Source organism: Sparus aurata, chromosome 4 (assembly GCF_900880675.1).
Source record: "Sparus aurata chromosome 4, fSpaAur1.1, whole genome shotgun sequence".
NCBI lineage: Eukaryota > Metazoa > Chordata > Actinopteri > Spariformes > Sparidae > Sparus > Sparus aurata.
In genome coordinates this window covers 37,285,160-37,293,607 of record NC_044190.1, presented here as the reverse complement: position 1 = coordinate 37,293,607, position 8,448 = coordinate 37,285,160, and the positions used below count along the sequence as shown (strand labels likewise).

At 42.7% G+C, this 8,448-nt stretch overlaps 1 long non-coding RNA gene across 1 annotated transcript; it reads right to left on the bottom strand.

The window, feature by feature from the left end:
• Positions 1–495: 495 nt before the first annotated feature.
• Positions 496–1,655, bottom strand: LOC115579737 (uncharacterized). The gene is made up of 3 exons (XR_003983718.1): positions 1,352–1,655; positions 727–783; positions 496–626 (listed from the first exon to the last, which is right to left on the bottom strand). It is a non-coding gene; the product is annotated as an uncharacterized LOC115579737 (long non-coding RNA).
• Between the last annotated feature and the right edge of the window lie 6,793 nt (positions 1,656–8,448).

The window sequence follows — 8,448 nt, the reverse complement described above, 5'->3', positions numbered from 1 at the left end:
TGCCATGTTTGGTTACGGTTTCTAACCTGTGATTGGACAATCACTTTTTGCTTGTTTATTAGCAGTCTGCTGCCCGCTGACTAAAATATACTAGAATTTTGAAATTAAATTAGTGGAAAAATAAATCCTCTGGGATGTCTTTTAATTTGCATGACAATGTGCAGAGATTAACCTGGATACAAGAAGAAGAAGGACAGGAGAAGTGAAAAAAACACATTCTCTCAAGGTCAGTGAAGTGTGCACATCTGTGCTGTTATTGAGTAGAGACAGAGCTCCCACGCTCTCCAGAGGCTCTCTGATAGGCTGGCTCTCTGCCGACATGTTACCATGTGAATTAATGGTAACAAAGACAGAACACCACACAGCGCACGGTGCATCTGAGTGTTGCTTTACTTTGCCAGAATAGTACAAGAGGAACACTGCAGATTATATAAACACTGCTAAATACCGACATCGGTTTGTTGGCAGCAAAAGCAAAACAAGGGGGTGATTTTTTTCTTCCTTTTTTTTCATAAGCTTGTTTGGATCCACGAGTAAGAACAACAGGGGCGGATTTAGTCATTTTGCAGCCTCGGGCGAACACGGGCACGGCGCCCTCTACTTTCCAAACAACTGGAATTGCATTTCTGAAGAACACAACAAAACTTGGGCTGAATATAGAGAACTCATTTCACTTTTTAAGTTTAACTTGTATGACTGTATGTGTGATAAATAAGGTGAATTTACCTTCACACAGCTTCTCAAATTTGGGCAGCAGCAAGCAGGTCCGGTCAGGAGACGGTTCTATACACACACACACACACACACACACACAAAACACAGTATAAAGCTTTTACCCAGTGGCGTAAGGTAACTAAGTACATTTCCCCAAGTACTTTACTTGAGTGTTTCAGTTTCACATTTATCCAGCAGCTTTAATTACTTGTAACATGAGTATTTATCTCCAAATGACGATTTTGACTATAAATGTTTGTGATAAACTGAAGGATCAGATGTTCTGTTAATGGTTTAAAGAATTCTCCTTCTTCTTCAGCTGAATCGTCTCTTTAAAAACCCTCTCAGATTAGCTGGAAAATGCATCGTCATAAAACTGAAAAACATCTACAGCAGAAAACTGACACAGACACATTAATGCAGCAGTGATATTAATACACAGATTAATTAATACATCAGATATAACCACTGACAGGGAACATTTTACTGCATGATGAGTACTTTTACTTTTCATACTTTACTATAAAATGCGTTGAATGGATTGTTTTCTCACACAGTCTCGTATTTACTTCAGTAAAGGATCTGAGTATTGATAAATATTCATTGTACTTCACATTATGACAGCTGTGATACTCACTGGTCGTCCTGGCTGATGGACAGTGAAGGCAGCAGCTCGTTCATGGTCTCCAGTTGAAGCATCCTGCTGCATCAGCACCTCTAACGTTACCTGAGCTGACAGCGGCAGTTAGCTCGCTGTTAGCACCGCTAGTGCTAGCTCAAGGAGCGCCTGCTTCTTACTGCTCTTCGGTAATGTTGTCATCAGAAATGGCGGCCGTGAAAAAATTAGTCACATTCAGTAGTTTTGCCACAAACTTTCTGTTTTCCTTCCTCCGTTTAACTTCTGCTTTATGTTCGTTTCCACACCGTTTGTTTTGTTGCCGTTTTCCCGAATAACGTGCACATGCGCAGTACCTTGGAATATTCCAATTTATGGGGGGGGGGGGGGGGGACTCTCATAATGGATTAAGCATTGTTATACCATTTTAACTCATTAATATTCAGAACAATAGAATTACTTAACAAAAAGTAAAATAAAACATTCTTAACTATAAGTTTATGAGGCCTTTTATGGGGCCATTGGTAGCCAAGGCAACAACCGTCCTTTGGTGTAATGGTATGTCCGCCTCTGAAAATCCAGGTTGACCAACATCAGATAAATGCTTAAAACCATGAAATCACACCTTAAATCAGCATTTTAGGGAACTTATGTGTTTTCTTATTCAAAACTTGATTGAAAGGTCAGTTTTATCTCTGTGTAGTCAATAAAAAGTGTTTAGCTTTGCTCAAAACACTGGATGCATGGGTCAACTGCAACTACATTGGGCAATGTATTTAATAACTAGTTACTATCATTGAATGAGTCATACTTTGCAGAAGGACGGCTGGGCATTATACAATGGAAGAGGCTGGTGTCTATCAACTATTAAACACTTCACTATCATTGAAAAGTAATTTGTTTATTGTGTATTTTCCTAATGTTTTGCATTCAGCTGTGTTCAGAAAACAACTGAAAATGACGCCTCTCAGCTGTGACTTCCTCAAGTTAAAATAATATCTTTTAAATTGTCAAACAGAATTGCCATAAAAATAATATGAATCATCTTCTGTGTCAAAAGCAATTACATATTTGTTCATCTCATATCATCCACATCTATATAGATAGATCTATCTATCTATCTACTATCTATTAATGGCCCTGTAAATCTGGATGGATCCTGTTTGGCTGTCGGTTTTTCTGTTGTTTTGTCGTTGTTTTTTAAAAACTATATATTCATGGTAAGTCTCATGGTTCATCATTCTCGGTGTGGACGGCGCTTCAGTCTTGTTCAAGTTCATCATATAGTTTTTTCATCCTTCAGCTGATATTATGTGAAGATCATCCAGACTGGAGTTTAAAAAAAAGGGGGTTTCCCAGGAGACCTGCGATATATACGCTCGAGCTGAGACTCAGAAAAGATACATATTGGTTTTTCTGATGCTGCAGTAACCCGTGTGTCACACTGCTGCCCTGTTCTCCAGCGTTCTGCTCCATCACACTGATCAGAGCTGACAGGAGCTCTAAAGCTGCTGAGCCTCGGCTCCTGGACCAGCAGCTATTGACTGGCTGGTCATCAGGACTCCAAGGCATCTAAATTGATCTTCACGCATAAAGGAACAAACACAAAGTCGGCAATTCTTGCAGTGGGAGCCTTCGTTAAATAGTAAATCAGCTCTAAACCAGGCGGAGGAATCACCGTCGCACTTCACGTCGGGAAATATCGCAGCAGGTGTTTCCAATAATCTGCCAAATGTGAAACACCTGCCGTGAAATTAGAAAACATCTTCATTCCGGGCGACTTCGCTGTGGCTTCTCATCACCAGACTGTTGGGTTCACTGAATCCAGGAGGTGTTTCATGAAGAAGTCATATTTCACTGTTTTTATTCTATTAAACTTCTCTCAACCTGCCACACTTGTTTCTACATAATCAGATGTTTTTACGTTTAGTTTGTCCCTTATTGTCTGTTTTATAAATCTGAGCTGAGTGAGGTTGGAGGGACACTGTCGTCAGCTTAAAACGAGGCACAGTAGACGATCATGACGACTGCTCCCCTTCTGATTAACTTAATCAGCATGTAAACAGGATTTCTTTCAGGTAGTTTATATTTGGGATCAAATTCTCTGAGTTTAGCGTTCGTTTAAATGTGTGTGAGGTAGCAGAAAACTGAAATGACTTAAATACTTTCTCCTCCTGGTTGTTGATGTTTGGCCGGTTAATAAGCAACAACCAAAAGAAAGTAAACAAAAAGAAAAATGCAAAATTCTTCAGCTGTATAATGAGCAATATATTTACTCAGGTTACACTACAGGTTTTAGATGCTTTTTTTGTCTCCTGCTTTAGGGAGCAGGCGTCAGTGTTTATGTTTGTTGTATTTATGAGTGTATCTTCAGATCCAAACCTTATATATCCGTTTGGTCCCGAGGTAAGCCTTTTGTGTGTCAACACCTCCACCCCCCCGCAGGTTTTTAAGAGCTCCGCAGAGGAGAAACTCTCCCCTCATTACCTCCATCTGAGACGCCGCTAATGACAGCTTCACAGTCAGCCGCATAATGAGCTCAAATGAATTGTGCTCTCTTCTATGGCAACACTGTGAATCCCATAACAAAGCCTGAGCACTGAGCAAAGCTACTCAACCACAACACACAACACACACACACAACACACACACACAGCCATTCACTCTAAACAAATTAATGGACAAAAAACGAACGCACGAGTTGAATTTTAAATGAAAAGGCCGCACATGACGGCGAGCGAGCTGCCCAGACATCAGACACCTGGTGCGTTCGGATTGTCCCGTGAATCCACTCAAACATGAGCATCACGTCGTTAGACAAGGGCGCTGATTAGACAAGGACACAGAGTCTAATCTGTTCATAATATATCAGGTGTGATAAAGAGAATACAATACAATGAATGTTTACGAAAACGAAGCTGATATCTTTGTTTTCAGGATTAAATGTGGATTAAATATCAGACTGGACTCTTGCTGTCGAACCAGCTCAGACACCAGAATAAAATGTTAATGTTTCTGCAAACCACCGATAACAGTCACACTTGTGTGTCATACATACCACACTGACATTTCCACAGTGCATCTCATATCAGGTTCACATTGTGTTTAGTCATGTCAGAAGGTTGAGGGGACGGTTGTCACAGCGATAAATAGTTATTACAATATGAGATGCATTGGTAAGGGCAGCACATGACGATGCAGCTGCCACCAGCTCCTAGAAATTATGCTGCATTTTTGTTCTTTTATCTGTCATTTTCTTGGGTTTATTGCTTTAACACTTGCTGCCCGTGGTGGAAATACTGTCATCATCGTTGGAGAAGAAAAAGCACGGGGAGGCGGCTTTCAGTTGTTATGGGCCCCGACTGTGGAACAGCCTGCCGGAGAGCCTCAGGGTCGCGGAGACTGCTGAGGTTTTTAAAAAGAGGCTTAAGACCCATCTTTTTAACCAGGCTTTTAATTGAAATCTTAACTCTTTTTGATTTCTTTTAGACAGTGCTAATCAGAGCACTTTTTATCCTTTTTTACTGTTTTAATCTCTGTGTTTTAGCCTTCATGCTTTTATTTTTTATGGCCTCTCATGTCTTATGCTCTTATGCTTTTATGTTCTAGTCCATGTTTTTAGCCTCCATATTTTAACCCTTTACTGTTTTAGGCAACAGTTTTTAATCTCCAGTGTTTCCTCAGGGGGCCTGCCAGATTGGGAGTTGTCTCTGGTCTGGCCTCGGGGGGTGCTGTCCCGTGGACAGTTCCGGCCCGGGCGACTAGAGGGCTCTGCACCTTGGTGCGGAGCCTCCTGTCTGCCCGGGTTGGGGTGGTCTCTGTGGCGGTGCTCCCTGCGACCTTGGACTGGGATCTCTCCCAGTGTGGTTGGCCCCCCAAAGGTAGCTTCCTCTAGCCTCCTCTGTACCTCAGGTCTCGCTGCCCGGCCATGTCTCTGTAGTGACAGCTAGTGTTTGTGTAGGTGTGAGTGTGTGTGTCTGTGTGTCAGCGTGGCTGTGTGTGTATGTGTGAATGTGTGTATGAACGTATACATATTTGTGTATGTCTCTGTGCATGACTGTGGGGGTGGGAGGGTTGGGTTCTTTTAACTTTCTTCTCCTGATTTTATTTGATGTTTCTCTTTTTCTGTACATCTCTGTAAGGCACTTTGCGATACTTTTCTGTATGAAAAGCGCCATATAAATAAAGGTTGATTTGATTTGATTTGAAGAAAGCAGGTGATTTGGATTGAGAGCAGCAGACTTTGCGACCTTCACAGCCCGACCATCTTGATCAGTCGGTTCGCCCCAGGGAGTAAAGAAAGTTGAGATAAGCGCCATGCTAATCCAGTTTGGTTTAAGGAAAGGAAATGGATAAAATGGGATTCAGGCTGCAAAAACAACGTGAAAACAGAGACCGTTGCTTCCACAGAGAACACAACATCTCGGATCAAGCTGTCGACAGGTGGAGCGTGATCTGCAGCTGGACGAGGAGAGGTGGACTCTGTGTTTACAACATCGATGCTTGGTGCTTCAGTGTTTCCCAGATGTTGAAATTTTGATATGAAGATGCCGACCACATCATCGTCGCCATCTTGTTCCTGCTGTTCACATTCACCCTGACACAGATTCAAAAGATGCACCACGTGTTTATGTATATTTACGGTATATATTATTTGTGCAACATGAAGGAGTTTGCAAACATTCACTTATTATGTTGTATAATGATGAATACATCACCTTCTACCTTCGTTGAGACTGTGTTTTTAACACCTTTACGCCACTTGATATTTTGAAGGAGACCTCAGACCGAACTAATCTTTTCCTCACCTTAACCTTAACTAAGGTTTTTTGTGCCTTAACCTAACCAGAGCATAAACACAGCGTTGAAACGTGTCTATGGTTTGCAGAAACAAACACTGCCAACATGTCCAGGAGGTGGAGGCACCGGGAGCGCACAGAAGCCGTTTCCTCTCGGTGCTCATGTTAACCAACTGTGCAGAGCTCCGTGGGCGACTCACAATCTGCAGCGATCGCTTCGCCGTCTATTATATTTTCTCTGCCCGCTGCAAGTGAAACTGACTAAAACACACTGGTAATCTATAAATAACAGTGCCACTGCGGTTCGTGATTGTGTTTTTTATCGGGTTTACTCGTCAGAGAAGGGCAGACACACACAGCAGAAGCTCTTCCTGCAGGTCATCGAGGCTATTCGCTATGAAGTCATGAGGTTTTATGAACAACAGCTGCACAGGTGATTAGAAAAGAGCGGAGGAAGCACTGACCTGCGTGGAGAAGACTGTAAATAAATGGAGGGCAAATCATTTTTGTTTATAGCCCAAAATCATGATCGCATTGCCTCCAATCAAGTCCCTCCGGTCGAGTCAGGAAGAACCAAACAAAAAGAATTTGAACAGGGAATAAAAAAAGATGGAAGAAACATCAGGGAGAGCCACAGAGGAGGGAGCCTGACATGCAATATATGTCACGTGTACAGTTTACAAATTTCATTGACGTGAACTGAAATACGCCCACGAGCAACATCGGCATCACCGAGCCTCCGTTACCCTTTTCTCAGCCATGCGATCATTTTTACGGGTGTTTCCCCAAATGCTCCCAAGCGTTTTGTTGCAGTTTTAATTTTGAGCTCTGATCCAAATCAAAGGCCTGTGATAAATGAGCGGTTGTGGGGGTTGTGGGCCCCCAACAGCAGTGATCTAATGTTTGATGTGAAAATGCTTCTGGAGATTAAAACACGACACACTTGAAGCAGATTCGCGTGTCGTGTCATGACGCTCGCCCCTGATGCTCTGGTCCCCTTCCAGACAGCCTTTCTATTGTGCCCTTATTTTACTTTGCCAGTGTACTAAACGCAGGCCTACAATAGAGCCAGATATGAGATAGGGATGTTAGGATGGCAATATATGCCATATATCAGCATAATCCGAAGCCTGCGGGCGGATCTCCTCGCTCCTCTGAGTCCAATTATAGAGTGTGTGTTGTGTGAGCAGACAGGCTGTGTTGCAGATCAAGCACCAGATCCAGCCAGCACCAGCCACCTCTCTTCATCCTCGCTCTGACACCCACACACACTCACATATACCCAGCTATAGAAACACATGGTCTCACACACACACACACACACACACACACACACACACACACACACACACACGGGGTTGGAGATTTGTTCTGATTTAATGAGGCATTCGGTGCCTCTTGCATTGTTGTTTACCGCCACATCTCTCCTCACATGTAAAGCTAACAAGGCAGAATTTTCTTAATGGTGTGAGCAAAAAAAAAATCACCACCTCGCACTCTCTTTGTTTCACTTACATCAAGCCTGCCTCTGCAAAAATAGATTCATAAACTACTAAATTGATTTGCGGGTCGTTGCCTGTATATCATCCTGCGTGACAGCCGATAATCAATAAAAGTCCTGTAAATTAAATAACAACACTCTCAGAACGAGCCATGAAAAAAAAAAACGTTTTCTGATGTGACGATGACAGACGACATCCAGATCTCTGTTACAAAAGGAAAACGGTTTTCTAATCTGAGAACGCTGAGATTCAGTCGGGTTAAAGCATAAAGACAGCTGTATCGGGGTTATAGGGAGAGAGTGTGGTCGTGTGTCAGACGGGCAAGGATGCTGTTTGTTAAAGTGCAAAGTTCTGTTGACCCATCCATCCACCCGGACCTCCACCTACTGCACACCCACTCAAAGCGTTCACAAGTACATTTGGTAAAAAATCCTGTTTTAAATTCTGTTTTCCTCAGCTGTATGCAACACTGAGCGACTTAAAAGTCTCGCCTAAAACTTGTTTTGCAACGCTACCTGTAAACCAGGTCCCAGAACACTGTGTGAAGCTGGAAAGGTGGCAGGGTCCGCCACATATATCACGATCACTTGACGACAATGGTATGGACTCATAAACACGACTCGACACAGAGTTAGGCAAAGTAAAAGTCTTTACTGAGAACAGGTTCGGTACACGGGAGGTTAGGCAGAGACGAGGTCGAGGCAAAAAACAGGAATACTTCAAAACACTAAGAACAAAGGCTTGGACGCTATGCACGGAGACAAAAGACGAACTGGCAGCGAACAGGGGAAACACAGGAACTATATATACACACACA